Consider the following 26,175-nt stretch of genomic DNA (forward strand, 5'->3'; position numbering starts at 1 on the left):
GAGAGTCATGCATACTCCTGCTATTTACCTGTGCCCCGGCACATTTTATTTAACATTTTATTTAACAAATTTAAACATTTGCCTCTCAAATACTTGGACTATCTGTCTTGGCTTTTCTCTGTCTACAATTGGCCATGGCTTGATGCAACCTATGCAACCTACTGCAAAATACTTGATAACTTTAATTCAAAAATACTTGATAGCTTTAATTAAAAACTATAAAAAAGGGCACTAGCCCTTTAAATTTACAATTGAACGAGCCTTTTTTGAAGTCTCTACGACAACGCCTTCTATAAACATCTTATATGCCCCCAGGGCATAACTTACAACCCTTGCCCCGAAGGCTGTGGGGGAGTGTCTTCCTCAAAAACATAATTTCTATCTGGAAATCAACTACGCTGAACAAATTGGCTATCTCAAAGTTTTGATTGGATGTGCTTGGGAGAATGATGGGTGAGGGGGGGCGCTAGTTGCCCTCCAATTACTTTCGACTATTAAAAAGGGCACTAGCCACTCCAATTTCCAATCGAATGAGCCCTTTTCGAAGTTTCTACGACAAATCCTTCGATACGAAGTGCCCGGGTATGGAGAAAAAAAAAAACAAAAAAAACATTATTCCCACTTCCATCTGCACTTTGGCAGCGCTGGCGCGCTACCTATGACTAAGCTCTTCAAAAAGAAGCAAAAACAAGCGCTTACTGTAGAAGAGGCTGCGATTTGAAACGGCAACGACTCTTGAAAATCTAGAAAATAAAAATAGACTAAATGGTCATACCAACATGATCTAAATATATATTTTTAACGATTTCTCGAGTGGCAATGATAAAGCTGTGACCACCCTTTAACAAAGTCATGTTTTTGCCACATTATGGGGAAGATAAATTTTCACTTTCCTTTTAAATTTGATCCTAATTTTGATGCTATAAACCGGAAAATTTTAGCCCCTGCTTCCCCTCCTCCCTCCACAATCTGGATGTTCTATAGTTCCCTATTTTTTTATTAACGAACAGTTTATTGGTGGAGACCGGATTGTCAGGTTTGTTTTCTGATTAAAATTTCAACTTAATTTCTAATGCGAAATTCAAGCATATAAAATACCATCGAAATATGATGTTGAACTTTTCCCCTTTCTGTCATAAATAATCTCAAAAGTATTAAAAAAAATAATGTACTTGTTATTGTTGTATGTATTTGTGGTCGCTTAACAGCAGTGACTAACCTGTTTTATTGACTTTCTTTACCCACTGTGTACCCACTGCGTCATCTCTACTAAAAAAAAACAAAAAAACAAGTTTTTTAAACTGAAAGTAAGCAGCGACATTAAAACTTAAAAAGAACAGAAATTATTCCGTATACGAAAGGGCCGTCACCTCTCAACGCCTCGCTCTTTACGCTAAAGTTTTTTATTGTAAAAAAAAAAATAAAGTTGTGAGACAGAGTCAAACTTTAGCGTAAAGAGCGAGGCGTTGAGGAGGGGACGGCCCCTTTCATATATGGAATAATTTCTGTTCGTTTTAAGTTTGAATGTTGCTTCTTACTTTCAGTTGAAAAAACTTGTTTTTTTTTTACTTTAATTTCTGATCGTTTTTTAAAAAATGCTTGGAAATCCGGCGCCCTCTTCATAGAAATGTCCCTTACCTCAAAGAAACATCCTCCACAGAAAGATTCTCCATGGTAACCCACTCCTCCAACCCCCCGCCCCACCAGAAAAAAATCCTTCCTGAAAATGCCTGTATTCTTCCCAATAACCAATGCAATATGTAAGCAATGGGCAAAGTTCATAACTTGCAGCCCTTCCCCTGGGAACTGTGGGGGATTAAGTCATCCTAAAAGAAATATCTATTTATTTTCGACTATGCTGAACAAAATGGCTATCTCAAAATTTTAATTGGGTGACTTTGGGAAAAAATGAGCGTGGGAGGGGGCCTAATTGCCCTCAATTTTTTTTGGTCACTTAAAAAGGGCACTAGAACTTTTAATTTCCGTTCTAATGAGCCGCACAGAGAAAACGAAATTCATGACTATTAACCACGACACAGGACCATTCACACTAACTTTCAATCATGTTCAGCTGGAAAAAGTCAACCGTTTCACATACCTAGGCTCCCAGATATGTATTGACGGATCTTCCGACGCTGATATCCAACAGAGAATACAGAAAGCGCAGACAGTCTTTGCCTCCCTTCGGAAACCCTTTTGGAATGGCCGCGAAGTCAGTGTCCGAACGAAAGTTCGAATCTACATGGCACTAGTCCGCACCGTTCTCCTTTACGGATGCGAAACATGGTCGGTAAAACTACAGCATGAGAATACACTGAAGGTGTTTGAGCATACCTGTCTGCGAAGAATTCTCAGAATACAGCTGCGTGGGCCGTATCTCCAACGCGGATCTACGTCGAATGTGCAATATTCAGAGAGATTTTGCGCTCACTATTAAAGAACGCCGTTTGAAATGGTTGGGCCATGTATTACGGAAGCCGCCAGAATACATGCCTTGCCAAATACTTCTAGTCGAGCCTATTAGCTCCTGGAAGAGACGCCAAGGAGGACAGAGGAAGAACTGGTGGAACCGGGCCAAGTCAGACCTTGAAACTATCGGGGGATTCAGAAAGTTCGGACAAAGATGGTCAACTCAGTGGCTCGCTTTTGCAGAGCAGCTGGCAGAAGATCGCTCAACATGGTCCAAGAAGGTCTCCAAGATCACCGATGCCGGGCGAGGTGGAAACGCCTGATTCCCGCCACAAGTACAAGTACAAAGTAAGTTCCAATGAGCCCTCCTATGATATTCTAGGACCACTGGCTCAATACGATTATCCCTGGAAAAAAAAAAACAACAAAAAAATTAAAAAATAAACACGCATCCGTGATCTTTCTTCTGGCAAAAAATGGAAAATGCCACATTTTTGTAGATAGGAGCTTGAAACCTCAACAGTAGGGTTCTCTGATACGCTGAATGTGATGGTGTTATTTTCATTAAGGTTCTATAACTTTTAGGGGGTCTTTCCCCATTTTTTCGAAAATGAGCCAAATTTTCTAAGGCACGTAACTTATGAGGGGTAAGACTAAACTTGATAAAACTTATATATTTGAAATCATCATTAAAATCTGATTCTTTTGATGTATCTATTGGTATCCGTTTTTTAGAGTTTCGGTTACCATTGAGCCGGGTCGCTCCTTACTTACAGTTCGTTACCACGAACTGTTTGAAACATCTTACCAAAGAAACAAAAGGAACAGAAAGCAGGAAAGTTTTCAGACTTTGAAGATAAAGGAAAACGAATATATTGCTAAAGACTTCTGCTAAGCTGTTTGCCCTTCACTGAAGGGCAAACTAAAAAAAAAAAAAAAAAAAAAAAAACGAAGAAGATAAAGAGAAAAACACTAATAGAAGCTGGACCTTGGCTATTCTACTTTTAACAACTTAACTACGCAACCGTCTTTGCTAATAACACTGTTTTTGTAATTGACGCTATCAACTTGATCGATTCTTGTTACCCAAACATCACCTCTTCACCTTCACTTGTCCTTAGTCTTAGCCTAGTCTTGAATACGAAACCAGCTACTAAATCTCATTTCCTACCTTAACCGCAGTAATGTTATTCTCGTACATATCACTAATCACTTTTATGTATTTATTTGGTATCAAACAGTTCGTTACCACGAACTGTTCGTGGTAACGAACTGTAAGGGGTGACTCGGCTCAATAGTAACCAACACTCTAAAAGACGAAATTTTGATACCAATAGATACATCAAAAGAATTGGATTTTTATGTTGATTTCAACATATAAGTTTTATCAAGTTTAGTCCTACCCATCAAAAGTTACGCGCCTAAGAAAATTTGCCTGATTTTCGAAAAAAGGGGGAAACACCCCTAAAAGTCATAGAACCTTAATGAAGATCACACCATCAGATTCAGCGTATCAGAGAACCTATTGTAGAGGTTTTAAGCTCCTATCTGCAAAAAAGTTGAATTTTGTATTTTTTGCCAGAAGAAAGATCCCGAATGCGTGTTTAATTTTTTATTTGTTTCTTTTTTTTTTTTTTTTTTCTTTTCCCCAGGGGTTATCCAATCGACCCATTGGTCTTATAATATCGCAAGAGGGCTCATTTGAACAGAAATTGAAAGTTCTATTGCCCTTTGTAAGTAACCAAAAAATGGAGGGCAACTAGGCCCCCTCCCACGCTCATTTTTTCACAAAGTCACCCGATCAAAATTTTGAGACAGGTATCTTGTTCAGCATGGTCGAAAAATATAATAACTATGTCTTTGAGGATGACTTAATCCCCTTCAGTCCCCGGGGGAAGGGCTGCAAGTTATGAACTTTGCCCAATGTTTACATATAGTATTGGTTATTGGGAAGTATACAGACATTTTCAGGGGGAATTTTTGCTGGTAGTGGGGGGGGGGGGGGTTCGGGGGTTACGTGGGAAGAAGTTTTCATGGGGGAAGGGACATTGCTATGAAGATGTGCCGGTTTTCCCAGCATTATTTAAAGAAACGATCAGAAATTAAATAAAAAAAACGCCCCTAGTCAATACCTCGCTCTTTACGCTAAAGATTTTTTAGTACCTTCATAAGAGCTATTAATTCTAATTAACGGCCTTTGTGATAAGGGTTAATTTTTTAAAGAATTGGAACAGAATTTGAATTTTAGCATAAAGAGCGAGGTATTGAATAGGGGGCGAACCCCCTAATATAGCCTACGTATTAAAAATATATGGATATAGAAGTTCGTTACGGAAGTTAATTCGTAAGTTACGCATATTTGTTACTAATAAAAACATTCGTAAATAAAATTAAAGAACTTTCGACAAAGCCATTTAACCAAAAAAAGAAGTAAAATTAATGTGCAAATTTCGTTTCAATTATTCATGTATGGTGAGCCAAAATCAAAACCTGTATCAATTCAAAAAGTTCGGAAATTAAATAAAAAAAATAAGTTTTTTTTAACTGGAAGTAAGGAGCAATCTAAAACTTATATTCGTATTTAGCATTAGCTGGAGTTTACCACCTGATTAGCACTACATTCTAAACCAACAGAAATTATTCCGTATATGAAAGGGGCTGTCCCCTCCTCAACGCCATGTTCTTTACGATAAAGTTTGAATCTCTCACAACTCTATTTTTCAAAACAATAAAAAACTTTAGCGTAAAGAACGAGACGTTGAGGAGGGGACAGCCTTTTTCATATGCGGAATAATTTCTGTTCGTTTTAAGTTTTAATGTTGCTCCTTACTTTCAGTTAAAAAACTTGCTTTTTTTTATTTAATCCAATATAAGGCTAGGAGCTTTGCTCAAGCTTTTCTGTCAGCTGAACCAAGCGCTTGCCCAAAAGTTGTAAAACTGTGGACTAAAGAGTTTTGATGACTCAGGCACTTCTCTATTAGTAGCCTAGGGGTGGAAGTTTGGTCGACGCATTCTCTACCCTTTCTAAAACCACACCGTCCATCTCTTAAGACTTTATCTTCAATATCTTTAAGTCTAAAAAGTATCATCATACTAAGTAATTTGCTTCCTACAGAAATCAAGCTAATGTCTACAATTACCACACTCACTCTTATAATCTTTGTCATAGGGGGATTTAATTGAAGTTTTGCTAAAATCACTACATACTTCCCCTTGTTCAAAAATCATACTCATAATCTTCAGTAAATTATCTCTAACTTCATAATCACCATATGTAAAAAACTCATTTACCACACTATCACTACTTGAGGCCTTATTACTTACGATACGATACGATACGAATTTATTATGTCAAATAACATGAATTAAATGAGAAACAAAATATGATTTAAATATTCAGTCTTCCTTGTCACTTACATATTAAAATGAGACACGAAATATTGTCGAAAAGACAATCTGGATCGGTTGGTAACCGCGGGCATACAGGGCTCTAGTTTGTTCTGGTGCCTTGTATTAAACCCTGTTCGTGCCGGTTCAGGGAGCAAGCCTCGATGCCTGCTTGACTCCAAAAGCTTCTGTCCAAAGGGCATTGTAAGCTGGTGTCACCTGGCATCAAGTCTTTCTAGGCCTAGGATTTTATGGCTATCATAATAATTTGTGAATTCCGGACCTAATATCACACGGGTAGCTCGTTTCTGCACATTCTCAAGGTGATTTCTTTACTTTACTTAGGCCCGGATGCCACGCAGGACCAGCATACTCTAAAATACTTAGAATGTACAGTTTATAAAAATTCAACAGTGGAAAACGACTAAAACCGAATCGCCGAATTGTAACTAGATTACGCAACGCTATATTCGTCTTCTTATTACTATTATTTACATGATCCATCCATGCTATTTTTGAGTTAAAAATCACACCTAAAATTGTCATATTATTTACAATTGGCACATTTATATCACTTTGACTAGGAACTTCTTTTTTGAAAAACGAGACTCTCATAAGTGCTGACTTTTCATATTAATTGAAAGCCGTTTTTCTTCGCAGTCAGCGTCCAAACGGCGAATTATGCCACCCGTGCTAATCATGGGTCCTAGCTTGTGAAGTATCAGCAATGATAAATCATCTGCAAACTTTGCTCTCTTTTCATGCCAAGTCGCAATTTTGTTACCCAGTATTAAACAGGTCCCGTTTTGGTACTTTGGGGTATTCCACAGAAAAGCTCAAGAAAATCCGATTGTACCCATCAGCACTAACACACTGTTGCCGTCTGTGTAAAAACATATATAAACTATCCGAACTAAGAAAGCTCTAAAATCTGTCATTGACTCAATAATATTCAGATGGCTTGATTTGTCGAAAACCTTTTCTAAGTCTGCTTGCAATATTTCTACAAATGCATCTTTATTTTCTAGATGTTCTTGGGCTTCTTCCACAATTTTGATGAGATATTGCACTGTGCTAGATTCTTTGATAAATCCATATTGACAGGGATCTATTTTATCATAGAAATCTTCTATTAACCATTTCTTTAGAAAATGTTCGAAAACTTTAGATACAATAGGGGTTAAGGATATAGGTCGTCTTAGGACTTCTCAGCCAACCTACATTCGTAGACCACTTGATTTCTCAGCTTGGGAGAAATTGCCTATCTTTCCCTTGTTATGGAGCCTGTTGTGTTTGCGTATCAGCCTTTTCAGGCGTGAGTTAACCCTGGGTTTGTCAGCTGAGTTTATTTTGACCGTCTTCTCTGGAAAATATACATCATAAGCTATCCGTATATTAGTGGGAAATATTCTATACATGTCGTTGACATTTCACTTTTCGTACAAACTTTTTCAGTTTTTAGAAATAGCCTATTTAGCGAACAGACTCAGTCGGAGAACGGCTTAAAAAAAATTGCTTGGTTCCTGTCCCCTTTTTCGCTCACTGGGACACCAGTGCACACAGAAGTGTTTACTTTTACCAAGACTCGGCAGCGTTACTGGATCATTATAGAAATCGGAAATATCTGGGAAGATGAGATCGATGACACACTTTTGAGTGGTCTTTTCACGAACTACTTTGAAGCCCTTTTTTGTACTGTTACTAATTCGTCCTCACAAAATAGATCTTTCGTCGCATCCAAAGCGTCAAAACTTTTGCATTATTTTCTGTGCGTTTTCCTGGAACTCTATCGCGGTTTAGCACATTCTCAAAAGGTTTTGCCCATCTCTCTTTAACTCTTTTCTTATAATTAATGCTGGCCCCGTTCCTATCTTTAACTGGGACACGTCCAGATTGACTATTTTCTCTTAATTTATTAACATGCCTCTTTATGCCGTCTGGCTGAATCTTCCAGATCTTCTGCAATTTTATTCATGACTTCCACTTCACGTCTCTTTAATTTAATGCTTTAATGCTTTTTCACTTTCTTTACAATCCTCTTATTTTCATATGATCTATCATCCAAATAATTCTTGTGCAAGCCCCTCCTCTTCTCTATTGAACATGGAATATTTTCACTAATATTTCTTTCTGCGTTTCTACCTTTCTCCCCTGAGACACCATGAGCGACTTAACAAACAATTTTTCTAAAATTATTCCGTCCATCTTCTACATTGCCAAATTGTAATCTCTCAAATTTAGTATGCAACTGTTCCTGGAAAGTTTTTCTTAAATTCTCATCCTGGAATCTACCAACGTCAAAGCTTCTCGGAAATTAGCTATCCTTCCAAAATTTTAGCTTTATATTAACCCTAGCCACTATTAGATAGTTATCTTTACTTTTTACATCAGCAAAAGCACTCCTATCTAACCTAGTATCTTGCATCGATCCTGTCTGTCTTCGGTTTACAATAGCATAATCAATTAGCTTAACTGTCTTAAAATCATGTGAATACCATGTTAACTTAAGAGTATTTTTATAACCACGTACTATATTGATTATAGCTAGATTGATATACTTGCAAAATTCCAGCAGTCTGTAACCATTACTGTTTCCGTTTCGTGCACCAAATTTACCTAGATTAGGTAAATTTATCTATCCTTGTTTCTACCGACTTGTACATTAATATCCCCAAATAAAATAACATATTTCTACCTGGGACCCTGTCTATTTGTTCCTGTAGCTGTAAGTAAAATTCAGTTGAGTCACTACTACCTTCACCAGTCTGGTCTACAGAGGCATGTACTACTATGTCTGATACCCTGCTATTTTAGTCATAGAATGAGCAACTAGCATTCTATTACTAATTCTTTCTGACCTAAACAAAAATTAGCAACTTCCTTATTCATCATGAGCCCTCTTGATGAATGGTGCATAGTTCAGAAACTATGCGCCACATCCTTTGTGCCTGAGCAAATAAGTTCCATTTCACAAAATGTCATGTTTCCTGCCCCTAAGATATGAGTTTCTGAAACTCCTAGTAAGTCCAGTTCAATTGCCTGAATTTTTCCATCAAAATGTCAATATGATAGTAGTTTTTTAACGTTGTAACATTCCAAGCTGCATATTATTTAAGTCATTGCAATTATTATGACCTAAGGAAAAGCAATGGTCCCAGAATCAGTACAGGACGGAGACTAAAACATCTTCTCCAGTTTAAACCAAGTGTTCATGTCAGCTTAGAACCTGAAAGCAAGAAGTCGCTGGGACTTCCAATCGAATGGATGATTTGTACACTCCTGGACCCACCTTGGTCATAACAGGGTTTTCCACACTTGGCAATGCTCTTCTCTCAACAAAAATCGAAATCCTGCACAGACCTTCTTAAGATGATTACCTCTGATTCATTATATATTCATGTCTATAAATATTATGCTATTACGGGGAGGTAACTCATAATAGATATATTAGCTAGGAAAGGTTTTTTCGGCCAAAAAAGACCCAACAAAACAGACCAAACCCAGAAGAATTATTCATTAATCAGAACACAGTGCAAATGCATTGTTGTTTACTAAGTTATAATATCCCCGAAGTGTGCCAACCCTCAAGGTTACCCTGCAGTGCTGTTAGCTGCATGTCTTTGGTTAGGAAACCTCGGGAAAAGTCACTGTGAAGGCGCGCAAGCTATATACTTTATATTTTATGCTGTATACTTTTCAAGGTTTCTCAAGCCTATTAAGAAACAAATTTTGGCTTAGAAACAGTACCAGACATTCATAATCATCCACGTTTCTCCCTTTACTTAAAGTGTAGTATTCTCATGGCAATTTTCTTTTCTAATTGCTTTGAAATGATTCTTAGAAAGTAATCTGAGAAAGAACCACTGTAAGAAGTTATTATTACAGTCGTTGGATTGACATTTATGAAGAAAAGGTTGTTCTTTGTAATGAAACAGTTGTGGAGGATTATTTAGCAGGATTAGGATCTTAAGGAAGTGTACAGTGAGTGGAAAAAGATAGAAAATAATTATTTTTTTAAGTTTAGGATTAATAAAGAAGAAATTATTTTTTTTGCTATCCAATTAAGTTTGCTCAACAAGTCTTTTTGCGGTATATATAAAAATGTCAAAATGTGAACTTCTAAAAATAAAAACGATTTTATTTAATTCTGAGAATCGTCCCCAAACCCACTCTTCAGATTGATAAATCTCTATAACCCTTTCACAATCCCTACATAGTAAAGTTCTTGTCCCTAGGTCCCCGGAAAGATCTTATTCCTGGAACTGTTTTATCCTTCTATTATTTCTACAATGCCTACTTTAATTTACTGTAACCGCTCCAACTTTAGAAATTAACTTGCGTTTGGCTTCACCCTTTTTTTCTGTTTCTGTTTCAACCTACTGACCATAATCAATTACATTTTACTATGTTCACTGAATATGCCAATCCGTGGTAACTATTGCTGCTCACGTAAAATTGGAAAGAAACTGTGATCTGCCTTTCACTTGGAAACTATTGAAGGATTCATATTTGATTTTGATTCTGATCTGTAAATGCGAGTTAAAATTAAAAACTACCGTAAGTGTTGTGTCCGGGTAGTAATTGTGACTTCATTGAACATGGCAACCAAAACTCCCGAGGTGAGAGGTTGGAATTGCTTCTATGTTCTCGAAACGCTTAAAAGAAGACGCCTGTGAGAACATCTGTCCATCCCTTTATCAGAAGCAACGCTATAGCGTTGCCTACAGTAAAGGCCATTCGGCTCCAATGTTTTATTATTATTATTTTCCCAGAGGCACTTCATATGGAGGGGGTCGTCGTAAAAACTTCAAAGGGGGCTCATTCAATTGGAAATCGAGAGTTCTAGAGCCCTTTTTATCGGTCAAAAGTGATTGGAAGGCAACGAATAACCCTTCCACGCCCACCATTTCCCTAAACACATGCAATCAAAATTTTGAGATAGCCATTTTGATCCACGTAGTTGATTTCCAGATTGAAATTATGTTTTTGTGGAGGACAGTTCCCCCAGAGCCCTTAAGGCAAGGGTTGTAAGTTATGCCCTGGGAGCATAAAAGGTTTTTATTGAAGGCTCTGATGTATAAACTGCAAAACGGGCTCATTCGACTAGAAATTGAAATGACTAGTGCCCTTTTTAACAATCGGAAACGTTTGGAGAGCAACTAATGTCCCTCTCACACTCACCATTCCCCCAAACATATTCAATCAACATATTGAGACAGCCATTTTGTTCAACGTGGTTGAAAAATTCTGGAAATTAGGTCTTTGAGGATGAACCCCCCCCGACAGCCCTCAGGGCAAGGGTTGTAAGTTATGCCCTGGGGGCATATAAGGTTTTTATAGAAAGCGTTGCCGTAGAAACTTCAAAAAGGGTTCGTTTCAAGTGGAAATTTGAATGACTAGTGCCCTTTTTAATAGTCGAAAGTGATTGGAAGGCAACTAACACTTCTTCCACGCCCACCATTCCCCCGATCCCATCCAATCAACATTTTGTGATAGCCATTTTGTTCAGCGTAGTTGAAAGTTTTGGAGATTATATATTTGAGTATGATACTCCCCCCCCCCAAGGTCTTCAGGGCAAAGGTTATAACTTATGCCCTGGGGACATACATGGTTGTTATGGAAGAAATGGTCGTATAGACTTCAGAGAGGGCTCATTTGATTGGAAATTGAAAATTCTATTTCAATTTTTAAGCGTCAAAAGATATCAGAGGATAATCAGCCGCTCCCACGCTCTTTTTTTCCCAAATGCATCCGATAAAAATTTTCAGATAGATATTTTGTTAAAAATAGTTCAAAGATCATATAACAAAAATTCCAGTGTCGACACAACCCCCCCCCCCAGGGCCCGGGGCAGGCGTTGTAAGTCATGCCCTGGGGGCACATACGGTTCTTAAATAAGGGGTAGTCGTATAAACTTCAAAGGGAGCTCATTTGATTGGAAATTGTAAGTTCTAGTTCACTTTTTAAGAGTTTTAAAGAGATTGGAGGGCACCTAGCCCCCTCCCTCCGCTTCCACGCCCTTTTTTCTCAAACCCATCTGATAAGAATTTTGAGATAGCCATTTTTTTACAAAATAGTTCAAAGACCATATAAAGAAACTCCGGTGTTGACACAGCCCCCCAGGGCCCCAAGGCAGACGTTGTAAGTTATTCCCTGGGGGAATATGGTTCTTATTGAAGGGATGCTCGTAAAAACTTCAGAGAGGGCTAATTTGATTGAAATTGAAAGTTCTATTTCAGTTTTTGAGAGTCAAAAAAGATTGGAGGACAACTCGGGTGTCCTCTGACAGAACATAGTATCTACAAAAAATTTGAATTTTAGTTAACAGTGGATCCCACCTAATTAGACCACGAGGAATCCAATGGTGCAAACGAAATTATTCTCCGATGCATAGTTTCATTGATATTACCTAGTATACACACAGGAGCTCACCATTATTTTCGTGTCATACCTAGCAAATCGACATTTACGCCAAAATCTAGTATCTGACAAATTACACTTTATCAGTGAAAACAATCAGCAGCACCATACAATGAACATCATCACTTCGTTGTTTTCAAAGACGGTAAAAATGTACAGAGCAAAATTGATGGTAGCTCTTGCCAAAAGGAAAGCAAAGAACAGCAAGAGTTGGACAATAAAAGGTGAGAATATTTTATCAGTTTTATTACCAGGTGTGACAGTAGTACACTATAGGCTGGCTATGCCTTACTCAGATGTAGATACTAGGTTTTGTCGGAGGACAGCCGAACTAGCCAAAATCCCCCCCCCCCACCTTGTTTTTCCCGAATGCATCCTATAAAAATTTTGAGATAGTCTATCAATCAATTTATTCAATCAACCAACTTAACAAAAGATACCACAATATAAACTCCCCTTTAAGACTCTATGACCAGGTAAAAAACAGGGGAGAAACAAAAATGAAACAAATACATATGAAACAAAAACATGTTCAACATCATACATTCACACCCTTAAGAGACTCAACACAAGGAAAAAAAAATAATCAATAAATAAAAAAAAAATCATAAAATACAATGATCCACATAAAAATAAAGAAGCAAAAAAAAAAAATCCAAAAATAAAAAACCAAGCAGGGGACTAACAAGCAATCAATTTATTCCGTGTGGATCACCCTATGATCAATCAATCATTTTATTCAACCAATAAATTTACGACAAAAACACATCAATATAGAACCCATCGTAAGGTTCTATGGCCAGTGAAAAAAAACAGGGGAAAAACAGAAATGGCATAATTACTAAAAAAAATAAAAAATCAATAAATAAAAAAAAAATCATAAAATACAATGATCCACATAAAAATAAAGAAGCAAAAAAAATATATCAAAAAATCAAAAACTAAGCAGGGGACTAACAAGCAATCAATTTATTCCGCGTGGATCACCCTATGATCAATCAATCAATCATTTTATTCAACCAATAAATTTACGACAAAAACACATCAATATAGAACCCCTCGTAAGCTTCTATGGCCAGGAAAAAAAAAAAAAACAGGGGAAAAACAGAAATGGCATAATTACTATAAAAAAAAAAGAAAAAAAAAAGAGTATTTTCAATATAATGTATTGCATTTCAACCTTTCAGAGACGCAACACACACACAGGCCCACAAAACAAAGCAGAGAAAAAACAATAATTAAAAAGCCCAAACAAAAAGTGATTTTATGAGACCCCCCCCCCCAAACAAAAAAAAAGATGTAGGACAATCCAATAAATTAAACCAAATTCTAAATATATATTTGAAACCAACCACAAAAAATATTAGACAAACTCAGTACTCCTTACTACAAATGTTTCCAACCCAGGCTAGTGTCACCCCCCTCCCCCAAATAATAATAATAAAATTAACAGAAATATATTTAAATATGAAAAATCAAGACATTAAAAAATTTATTAAGATTCTTTTGAAAGTACCAAACGAGTGACATTCTTGAGCTGACTCAGGTAGGCTATTCCGAACGATATGACAAGCAGTTAATGGATTAAAGTCAGACCTCACCGATGGAGTAAATAAAATATTAATATTCTTTGAATTGCGAAGATGATGCGAAGACCTATCAGTGACGAAAGAAGGAGTAGTTTGAAGGGCTGTCTGAACATCACCATGAATTTGATGAAAAGTGAAAAACGCACACGAAAGAATGTAGAGAGACAGCAAATCAAGTAATAGGCTAGTTGGGTTAGTTTTAGTACAATTTGTTTCCTGTTTCAGCCTTCTTGCCTTATCATATAACTTAGAAAGTGGTTTCAAAAAAGAAGATAAAGTTGACATCCATATTGTAGGGCAATAAGAGACGTAGGACTGAACTAAACAATGAAACAAAATTTTTAGAACTGATTCGGGTAAAATATGTTTCAGTTTCCTCAAAATTTCATGGCTCCTTGAGTCTTCATGAGATTTAGTACAATATGATGCTTGAATGAAAGGTTTTCATCGAGAAGAATACCGAGAAATCGGACATATCGATCCTTAGGTCTACTGAGAGAGCCCCTTGAAAGCTGGATATTAGTTAACTCAGGGCACGCCAGAGAAATACGGGACAAAATTAAAAAACCTGACTTAGCAACATTTAGTGCAAGGCAATTTGTATCTAACCAAAGAACGACTCTCTCAAAAAGGTCAACTAATTTTGAGAAGCATCTCAGACTCAGTTCCTACTACAGTACCAATGGTACTGTCATCAGCGAAAGCAACGAGAGTGTCCACATTCTGCGAAAACGATGGATTTTTTTTTAGCATTGAAAGATTCAGGATGTCATTTTATATGAATCATTGAAAGATTCAGATAGATATTTTGTTAAAAATAGTTCAAAGATCATATAACAAAAATTCCGGTGTCAACCCAACACCCCAGCGCCCAAGGGGTAGGCGTTATAAGTGTTGTCCTGGGGGCGTGTATGGTTCTTATGAAACGGATGTTCGTATAAACTTCAGAGAGGGCTCATTTGATTGGATATTAAAAGTCCTAGTTCACTTTTAAGAGTCAAAAGATATCCGAGAACGACTAGCCCCCCCACACCCTTTTTTTCCCAAGCCTATCCGATAAAACTTTTAAAATAGCCATTTCATTAAAAATAATTTAAAGGTCAGATAAGAAAAACTCATGTGTCGATGCAACCCCCTCCCCCAGGGCCCGGAGGCTGGCGTTGTAAGTAGTGCTCTGGGGGCATATATCGTTTTTATGGAAGGGATGCTCGTAAAAACATCGGTTCATTTGATTGGAGATTGAAAGTTCTCGTTCATTTTTTAAGAGTCAAAAGAGATCGGAGGGCAACTAGCCCCACCCCCCCGCCCTCCACGCTCTAAATGCATCAGAAAAATATTTTGAGCTGGACATTTTGTTAAAAATGGTTCAAAGTTCAGATAAAAAAAGTACCGGTATCGAAACAGCCCCCCCCCCCCCGGGACCGAGGGTAGGCGTTGTAAGTTATGTCCGTGGGGCATATATGGTTGTTATGGAAGGGATGCTCGTAGAAACTTCATAGAGAGCTCATTTGATTGGAAATTGAAAGTTTTAATTCACTTTTTAAGAGTAAAACGTGGTTGGAGGGCAGCTAGCCTCCCCCCACACTGCATTTATTTTTTTCCTGAGGCACTTCATATAAAAGGGGTCGTCGTATATACTTCAAAGGGGGCAAACTTTTTTCACTTTGATATTGTTACTTTGATACCAGTTTTGATGCTCTGATGAACATTTGATTTTTTTTAAGTTTGATTTTGAAATAAGGAATTTCGTAAAAACTTGAAACTTCTTGCAATCAAAAACGAACAAAAATTAATTTAAAAAAACTTTCCGAAAAATAAGTTTTTCAAAGAAAAGTAAAGGCCATTTTAAACTTAAGATCAGCAGATACAAATACATATTAAAATTCAAACTCAAAACGACCAGAAATTACTATTAAAGAATAAATGAAACCCAAAACGAACAGAAATTAAATAAACAATCATACGAAAAAAACATACAATAAGCAATAATATAAATGAATAAATAGATCCTAAAGCGAGTAATGCTTAGATTGGAATATGAAAATCAAGCTTAAAATGAAAAAAAATATTTTGCTATTTAAGTATATATGAAACTTAAAACGAACAGAAATCAGATAAACAATAAATGCAAATAAACATACAGTTAATCCTAATGTAAATGGATAAATAAAACTTAAAAAGAGTGAACTTTAAATTTAATATGCAAATCAAGCTTGAAACGAATAAAAATCACTACAAACAAGAGTTTGGTTTCGCCTCCTTTCCTCATTGTAAAAGCCTAAAGCCTGCTGTATCCTTGGCGATTTACTGAAAGCTACACGTGTCTTGAGCAGTCCTGGAATATATAAACGAAATAAAATTCAAATTAAATATTTAATATATAATGATATGAACTGTTGCAAGATCCATCAGTTCAAGAATTTATTTCACTCTAATTTTATTTTTATTTTCAATGCTGTAAGAATTAAATAAAAAAAAACAAGTTTTTAAAACAGAAAGTAAGGAGCGACATTAAAAATTAAAAATAACAGATAATAATAAATTTTTTAATTTGGCGGTTCTCTCGTCAACGTCCCTCTAGTTAAGCTAATTTTTTTTATTTTTTTAAAAAGTAGATTTATGAGAAAAAGTCAAACTTTAGCGTAAAGAGCGCGGCGTTGAGGAGGGGACAACCCCTTTCATATACGAAATATTTTCTGTTCGTTTTAAGTTTTAATGTCGCTCGTTACTTGCAGTTTAAAAAACTTGTTTTTTTTATTTAATTTCTGATCGTCTTTTAGTTAATGCAGCTTTTATTTTGGCTCACCGTCATTCAGTAAGTAAACAAAATTTGCATGAAATTTTTACTTTTTTTGCTAAATTGATGTCACTAGATTTGGTTATCCCTTAGTTAGAACGTTAACTTATGCAATTAAAGTCTATATTTGTAAATTTATCTTTTAAAAAAAACTAAAAAATTAAAGACTTTTTCCGATATGAGCATGAAACCAATAACATAGGGTTTTCTAATATAGTTAACACGATAGTGTGATTTCCAACAAAGCTCTTTCACTTGTAGGGCATTTTTCCCCCCTCTTTAAAAAATCGAGTAAATTTTCTCAGGCTCGTAGCCTTTGATGAGTAATACTAAACTTAATAACATTTATATATTTAGAATCAGCGTTATAAACACATTCTTTTGATACATTTATTTACATCAAAATTCCGTTTTTAAAAGTTTCGATCACTATTGAGCCGTATCGCTTGTTTTTTTATTGTTTTTTTATTACGTATATGTTATTACGTATATGAGGGGGGTCTCCCCTCAGTCAATACCTTGCTCTTTACGTTAAGAGTTAAAAACAAATTTAATTCACAAACCCCTGAATCACAAAGGCCGTTTAGTTAGAATAGCTAGCTCTTTTGAAAGCACTAAAAAAAACTGTAGCGTAAAGAGCGAGGTATTGACTTGGGGGAGAACCCCCTCATACACATTATAATTTCTGTTCGTTTTAAGTTCTAATGTTGCTTCTTATTTTCAGTTGAAAAAAACTTATTTTTTTTAAATTTAATTTCTGATCGTTTTTTAAATAATGCTTGGAAATCCGGCGCCCCCCTCATAGAAATTTCCCCTACGCCAAAGGAACTCCCTCCTCAGAAAGAGTCTCCCAAGTAACCCCCACCTCCAGCCCCATCATCCAGAAAAAAATCCTTCCTGAAAATGTCTGTATACGCCCCAATAATCAATAAATAATGCTGGCAAGTCCGGCGCTCTCTTCATGGCAATTTCCCTTCCCCCATGAAAACTTCCTTCATGGACAGATCCTCCAACATAACTCCCGAACCACCTCCCCCCCTCACTACCAGAAAAAAACCCTCCTGAAAACGTCTGTATACTTCCCATTAACCAATGCTATATGTTAAGATTGGGTAAAGTTCATAACTTTTAGCCCTCTCCCCGGGGACTTCGGGGGATTAAGTCATCCTAAAAGACATATTTATCATATTTTCGACCATGCTGAACAAGATGGCTATTTCACAATTTGGATCAGATGAATTTGGGAAAAAAATGAGCGTGGCAGGGGGCCTGGTTGCCTTCCATTTTTTTTGGTAACTTAGATAGGAAAATAAAATTTTTAATATTCGTTCCAATGAGCCCTCCCACGATATTCTGGGACTACTGGGTGGATACTATCACCCCTGGAAAAAAAAAAAAAAAAAACACTCATCCATGATCTTTTTTCTGGCAAAAAATGAAAAAGTTCACATTTTTGCAATTAGGATCTTGTAATAACTACAGCACGGTTCTCTAGCATGCTAAATCTAATGATGTAATTTTTATTAAATTTATATAATTTTTAGGGGGTCTTTCCCCCTATTTTTCAAAATCAGCCAAATTTTCTCAGGCGCGTAACTTTTGATGGGTAGCACTAAACTTGATGAAAATTATATATTTGAAATCAGCATTGTAATCTGATTCTTTTGATGTATCTATTGGTATCAAAAACCCGTTTTCTAGAGTTTCGGTTACCATTGAGCCGGGTCGCTCCTTACTTACAGTTCGTTACCACGAACTGTTTGACTGGAAAAGAAAATATTTGTATTATAATTCGTTTTCAGTGAAGCGCCAATGACACAGTAGGCTTTTGGTTTTTATTTAAATTTAAGGAAGGGGGCAGTATCCAAACTCTTGTTTGTAGTGAAACTATATTCGTCTTGAACAAATTTAGAAAGAACTAATAAATTAAACTGAATATATGATGTATAATGATATTAATTGCTGAAAGCTCATCAGTTCAAAATTTCACTATAATTTTAATATTTATTTTCAATATTGAGTACAAAAGAAAATATTTGTAATAAAATCGGTTTTCAGTAAAGCACCAATGAAAATGACACCATCAGCTTCAACGTATCAGAGAACCCTTCTAGAGAAGTTTCAAACTCCTATCTGCAAAAATGTAGAATTTTGTATTTTTTACCAGAAGAAAGATCACGGGTGGTTGTCTATTTGTTTTGTTGTTTTTTTTCCAGGGGTGATCGTTTCGATCCAGTAGTCATAGAGTATCGTGAGAGGGCTCATCTGAACGGAAATTAAAAGTTCCAGTACCCTTCTTAAGTGACCAAGAAATTGAAGGGCAACTTGACCCCCTCCCACGCTCATTTTTTCCGAAGTCACCCAATCAAAATTTGGAGATAGCCAATTTGTTCAGCATAGTCGAAAACCTAATAAATATGTCTTTGAGGATGTCTGAATCTCCCACAGTTTCCGGGAGAAGGGCTGCAAGTTATGAACTTAGCCCATTGTTTACATATAGGCTAGTATTGGTTAATGGGAAGTATACAGACGTTTCAGGAGGGATTTTTTCTGGTGTTTGGGGGGGGGGTCGCGGGAGGATCCTTCCACGGAGGATGTTTATTTGGGGGATGGGACATTTCTATGAAGGGGGCACTGGATTTCCCAGCATTATTTAAAAAACGATCAGAAATTAAATAAAAAAAAAAATTTTTCAACTGAAAGTAAGAAGCAAAATTAAAACTTAAAACGAACAGAAATTATTACGTATATGAGGGGGTTCACCCCCTATTCAATACCTCGCCATTTACGCTAAAGTTTTTTTTTTGTACTTTCAAAAGAGCTATATATTCTAATTAACCGGCCTTTGTGATTCAAGGGTTTGTGATTCGAACAAAATTCGAACTTTAGCGTAAAGACCGAGGTATTGACTAGGGGACAAACTCACGAATATACGTAATAAAAATATGCGAATATAGAAGTTCGTTACGTAAGTTACTTTGTAAGTTACGTTAGAAAAAAAATTTCCAGAAAGCCATTTAGCCAAAAAAAGTAAAATTAATATGCAAATTTCGTTTTAGTTTCGTTTTAGCTGCATTAATTCAAAAACGTTCAGAAATTAAATAAAAAAAAAACAAGTTTTATTTAACTGAAAGTAAGGAACGACATTAAAACTTAAAACGAACAGAAATTATTCCGTATATGAAAGGGGCTGTCCCCTCCTCAATGCCTCGCTCTTTACGCTAAAGTTTGATTCTGTCACACAACTTTGTTTTTTAAAACAAAAAAAAATTAGCGTAAAGAGCTAAACGTTGAGGAGGGATCAGACCATTTCATATACAGAATAATTTCTGTTCGTTTTAAGTTTTAATGACGTTCCTTACTTTCAGTTAAAAAAAAACTTGTTTTTTTTTTAATTCAATAAAGAAAGAAAATTAAAAGATCAATTCAACAAGAGAATTGAACTTAAGAATTAATATATAGTAGCTCTACTTCAGGATGTGCTAACTCCATTACCTTAAAGCTCCACTACCTATTCCCAGTCCCAACCATAAATGGATCTAAATTTTTAATACTGATAATAATAATCTAGCACTAATTAATAATCAAACTACTAGCAAACGACCAAAGCAGTGATATGTAGTTGAAATAAAAATAATCGATATAAATTCAACTCAATTAAGAAAGAAAAATAAGAGATCAATTCAACGAAATAATTCAACTTAAGAATTAAAATATAAAAGTTGTACGTCATAATGCACTGACTAATAGTAGTTAAATATGAATGTTTCTTTAAATTATTGGAAAAAGGGATAAAGTCTGGGAGTTCTAAAAGTCATATCCGAGTTCTTTTGGTTTTATTTCAGTTCACGCCTGCGAGAAGTATCAATGTTACTATCAGACCTTTGTCTAGCACGAGGAGTATGTTTGTCTACTACAGACCTACAATTTTACCAATTTTCTAAAATAGTAAAACAAAATTGCAAGTAAAAAAAAATTATGTTATTCTAATAAACTGTTTTTTTTCTGGAAACATTGCTGGTATTTTCATTTCCTTTTTTGTTTTTCTTTGATTTCGTGGCAAAATCTAGAAATGAAGCAAGACGAAAGGAACCGTTAAGATAGCTGTAATCAAAGGAGCGACATTATTGGGTTTTAACTGATCAGCGCTGATAATCAGTACTAATAGATTGAAAGCATGATCATTAATTTACCTTGACTGTACATGACTGCATCTTAAGAGTTTCTAGTAAAGATGAAAAAGCTAATATTCCTCGCAGCATAGAACATGCGGGTGAATCAGGGAGCAATTAAAAAGTTTGTGGATTTTTATAAAGAAAAACATTCTTAGGGTATACACCTAAGCATAGTCATAGGCAGCGTAATACTGCTGCCCAAGTAAAGAGCGGAGTGAGCTCTATGTATAATTTTTTCACCAAGGCACTTCATATGGAAGGAGTTGCCGTAGAAGCTTCGGAAGGACCTCATTTAATCGAAAATTTAAAGTACTAATGCCCTTCTTAAGAGTAAAAAGTGAACGATGGGTAGTCAATTCTCCTCCTACGCCCCTGTTTCCCTAAAGACATCCAATCAAAATCTCGATATTGCCATTTTGTCCAGTATAGTTGAAGGTCCAATAACTATAGGTCAGGGGATTTCAACCCCCTCCCCCACAGCCCTTGGGGCAAGACTTGTAAGTTATACAACTTGCCTGTTGCTTACATACAGTATTTGTTATCGCGGAATGGGGGGCATGCCTGACCCTTCATCCAAAAAGGCCAATAGCATTCAGGCAAAGTTTTCAAGGAACGTTGCGGGGAGTGTTGGACTAAATCAAAATACACTATGTGCATGCAGGTTTTCAAAAAGGACGTATCTCACGAATGGCTTAGAGTTTTAAGCTGAATCTTTCAGGGAATGTTGAGGGGGATGATACGTGCACGCCACTACTACTCCTACCACCATTACCACTACTGCTCCTACTGTGACTACTAATTCTATTGCGACTACTACTAAGGCTGAGGATATTAAGGTGAAATTCTCAGGAAATGCTGAGGGGTAAGTTGAGCTACATCAAAACACACTATGGGATGTGCATACAGATTGTCAAAAGGGATATCATGAATATCTTGGGAACGGGTTAGAGTATTAAGTTGAAATTTCCAGGGCATAATTAGGGGGATATTTAACCAAAAGTCAATATGCGCATACTACTACTGCTACTAATAATAGTGCTACTGATACTACTGCTACTACTGTTATTACTACTACTAATATAACTATTACTACTTCTATGATACTACTACTGAAAGGCACACATTTGAATTATATAATCGTATTTTGTTCGTATTTTGTATAATTTCGTTGTAAAAGACAGTGAAAAGTCATATTGAGGGGCATTTTTGAGAGCTTTTACTTGAGATGATTCATTTCCTTGAGCCAAGACTTGGTATTCCGGATTGGAAGGCACACATTTGAATCGTAAAATCTTATTTTATTCGTATTTTGATTCATTTCGTTGCAAAACACAATGAAAAGCTATATTAAGAGGTATTAGTATGATGCTACTAAGGGTAATAAGGTGAAAGTTTCAGGAAATATTGAGAGGATTGTTGGACTAAATAAAAACAAACCATGTGCATGCAGGTTGTCAAAACGGTGTATCTCAGTAATAGCTTAGGGTATTAAGTTGGAACTTTCAGGGAATGATGGGATGACCAATTGATCAAAAGTTAATATGTGCACGCTACTACTACTACTACATCTGCTATTTCTATTGTGGCTATTAATAAGGATAAGGGTATTATGGGGAAAATATCAGGAAATGTAGATGTGGAAGTTGAACTACATTAAAACACACTATGTGTATACAGGTTTTCAAAAGGACGTATCAGCACATTCTTAGGAACGGATTAGAGCATTAAGTTGAACCTCCCAGAGCATGATGAGGGGGACTGATCAAACTGATCAAAAGTCTATGTGCATACTACTTTTACTGCTAGTACTACGGCTATTATTATTAGTACTACTACTAATCCTACTATTGCTACTACTGCTGCTACTACTACTATACTACTACTGCTATTATTATTAATACTCCTACTATTGCTGTTATGACTAATACTACTACTACTGTTAAACTTAAGGATAAGAAGGCAAAAATTCCAAGGAATACCAAGGGGGAAGCTAAACCAAATCAAAACACTCTCAACAGACTGTCAAAAAGGTGTATCACGAATATATTTGGAACGGCTTTGGGTATTAAGTTGAAACTTACAGTGCTTGTTGTAATGGATGGTGAACTAACCAAAAGACAATGTTGGCATGTTACTACTACTGCTACTTCTCTTGCTACTACTACTACTACTGGTATTAGGATTATTACTGCTACTACTACTACTGCTACTACCACTAGAGCTAAGGGTATTAAGGTGAAAATTCCAGGAAATGTCGAGAGGATGCTGAACTATATCAAAACACATTATGTGCATGCGGGTTGTCAAAAGGACGTATCAGCAATGTCCCAGGAATCGCTTAGGGTATTAAGTTGAAACTTCCAGTGTATGTTGACAAGGACGTTGAAAATACAAACGATTTTTTGTGCATATTGATACTAATGCTACCACTACTACCACCACAACTATTGCTACTACTGAAGCTAGGAGTATTAAGGTGAAGCATTCAGGGAATATTTAAGGGGGTATTGAACATTATCAAGACAAACTAAGTGAATGTATATTTTCAAAGGATGCATCAGCAATAAGTCAGGAACGGCCTAGAGCCTTAAGCTACAACTTTCAGGATATGTTGAGGGGGATGGTGAACTAACCAAAAGGCCCTATGTGCATATTATGACTATTACTGTTGATAAAACCTTACACGTGCATATATTGATTTTTTCAAAGCTGAATAATGCTTAAATTGTTTAACCTGACCAACTAATGCGCAATAGCTGTATAATATTTATTAGAGTATTAATAGAGTATACTAATTAATAAACACGTAAGAAAAATATGTTTATTCAAGTCACATGAATATATACCTGTTTATTCTTAGCCCTTTATCACAGAGTAATGACTAAATTTATAGTCGCAATTGGTGTATCTATAAAAATACAAGATTCCATTCTATCGAAATCCTGAAAGCCCATTGAAAACTATAAGGAACTTGACAAGAAAAGTAAAAAAAAAATGTATATTTATTTTTCCAAATGATGTTATACAGCCTCCTATCATTTCTGTGTTGCATTGATCCTACATACATGTAAACGGTTTTTTTTTTGTAGGCTAAAGCCATGGTGATTAAAAGCAAATTGATTCCTATTTATCTGCTCTTAGGAGATGGAATCAAAACTAAGAGCCTATTGTGTTTAAATATCGTCACAACATAACAACTTTTAATCTTCCTATATAAAGTATTTTATTTGTGGGAAAAGCTCCACTTACTTAAAACTAATTTAAAAAAGTTTGGTAGCTATCATATCTAAATATTGCTGTAACATAATTAAAATTCAGGTTTGGTTGCAGAGAATTTTTCTTTTCTAAAAAGATCCCGGTTGATTAAAAAGGAATTGAAGACATCAAGAAATGTCATTGGAAGGATTCTCAACACATAAATCCTATCCCTTACAAGGGTTTTGACTCGAATACGGAGGTAGGGGTCCCAATGTGGTAATGCTATAATACACGATGAGGAATTTACTGTCTGTGCTTTACAGTAAAATATGGGATACAGTGCCCTCGGTAAGCACAACTTTTCTAGGATATTATGGCTCCGTACAATGAAAATTTTGATTTCAATTTGGTATCACAGCCGGATCTATGGGTCGGGGAAAAAGAGAGGACAAGTGCCCCGGGCAGGACACACATGGGGCGGCAAACCAAGCTAGAGTAGAATTGAAAAAAAAAATCACGAAAAAAGAACTAGTTTAACGTTTGAAATTATTTAGATTATGATACCCGAGTGTTTTGTCAAGCATAATCACACTTTTTTAGTGCATATGGCACCCTCTGTCTTGCTTTATAGGTGTATTTGTGCATTGGGATGATAGAGCGATGTAGAGGGCGTGGAGCAAATATAATAAAATTCCAAATATTGGCGTGGGCCAAATTTCCAAATAAAATAGCTTTTGGGGCAAATTCTTTCTGAGTCCTCAAAGGAGCTCAGAATAGCCCATAGCAACCAAAAGTTTGAAAACATGTTTGTATAAGAACTTTATTGTGACAAAAATTGTTATATGTACATGATTCACAAACAGTAATTATTTTTTGATTAATCTTAATATTAAAACGTTATTTTGAAACAAATTTGCAAGAAATTTTTAAGATGAGCCTGAAACCATTCAAAAAGGGCGTCACAGTAAAACAAAAAGTACACCACTGAAATCACTATTGTTGAAAACCCGCGGATATTAAGAACAAGGGGGACAATCTCATTTTTGTGTGGGTAATACTGATGGGTTCTCTTTTCTCTTCTGTTATTTCTTTTTTTGTTAGCAGGGTACTGAAACATCCTAGAGAGTTGTTTAAGGGCTCAGTCAAAAGTAGATTTTTATATCTAATTAGTTTTAATTAATGTTTTAAATTTAAATCATAATCAAAAAACTATACAGATAGTAATCTATCTTCTGGGGTCCCTTTAAGGGTTCCAACTCGAATTTGCACCAGAAATGATTATTATATTTGAAAGAGCATAACAAAGGTATCAAGTAGCGGTAGGTACCGTGTCTGTTTTTGGCCAAAACAGAAACGGTAAAAAAAGGCAATAAAAAAACGGAACAGAAACGAAAACGGTGAAAAAAAACGGAAATCCGTTTCTGTTTTTCCGTTTTTTTACCGAAAAACATAAACGACCTGTTTTTACTTAAAAAACGGCCGTTTTAACAGATATTTCTGGTTTTTTTTCAGTTTCTTTAGATTTACGAGAGTAAAGTGAATATTTATTAATATAGATTAATAAAAAAGACCAAATATAAAAAAAGACCAAATATTGAAAAGACCACATAAATTAAAATTTATCACTTAAAAACATTCGGAGTTCAAGTGACTTTGCAGTCATTCGTGAGCACTGCTTTCGCGTAAAGTACCCAGTAATACTAAATGCACTCTCACTGGGTACTGAAGTTGCAGGGACTGATAGATGAATACATGAAATTTCACGTAACTCTGGGTAAGTGTAACAGTAATCAGACCAAAATTCTAGCGGATCAGAATTATTTTGTCCTGATCTTCGTCTCTCGCTCAAAAACACAGGAATCCTCTCCTCATATGCCCTGATAATATTTGTTGCCACGCGGTCAATGCTCATACTGTTGGCATTTTGCCTCGTAGAGTTCATCCGTAACCCAGTCGTGTCGAGAAACTTAGAAAACAAGCTGTGTTCTTGATCAAGAGTCTCTGGTGACCCTTTTCGGTTAGTCCCTGCCTTAGTATGAGCGACGTCAATAGGAAAGATTTGGAGTTCAATTGGATTGGATCGAGTTCTTCTGTGCTTCTCTGCTCGGAGATGAATTGCTGGAGAAGCGAGGAGATGGACTGACGAACTGACTCTATGTTTACACGTGTCCTTTTTTCATAAATTGCAGGGTCCAAAAAG

The 26,175-nt window shown here is 36.0% G+C and overlaps 1 protein-coding gene across 2 annotated transcripts in view; it reads left to right on the forward strand.

Moving 5' to 3' along the window:
- Positions 1-26,175, forward strand: part of LOC148943659 (nudC domain-containing protein 1) — a 188,495-nt gene that overhangs the window by 79,754 nt on the left and 82,566 nt on the right. The window lies entirely within an intron of this gene.

The sequence above is a fragment of the Artemia sp. Qi Xiang Cuo genome, chromosome 15 (genome assembly GCF_049724085.1).
Source record: "Artemia sp. Qi Xiang Cuo chromosome 15, ASM4972408v1, whole genome shotgun sequence".
Taxonomy (NCBI): domain Eukaryota; kingdom Metazoa; phylum Arthropoda; class Branchiopoda; order Anostraca; family Artemiidae; genus Artemia; species Artemia sp. Qi Xiang Cuo.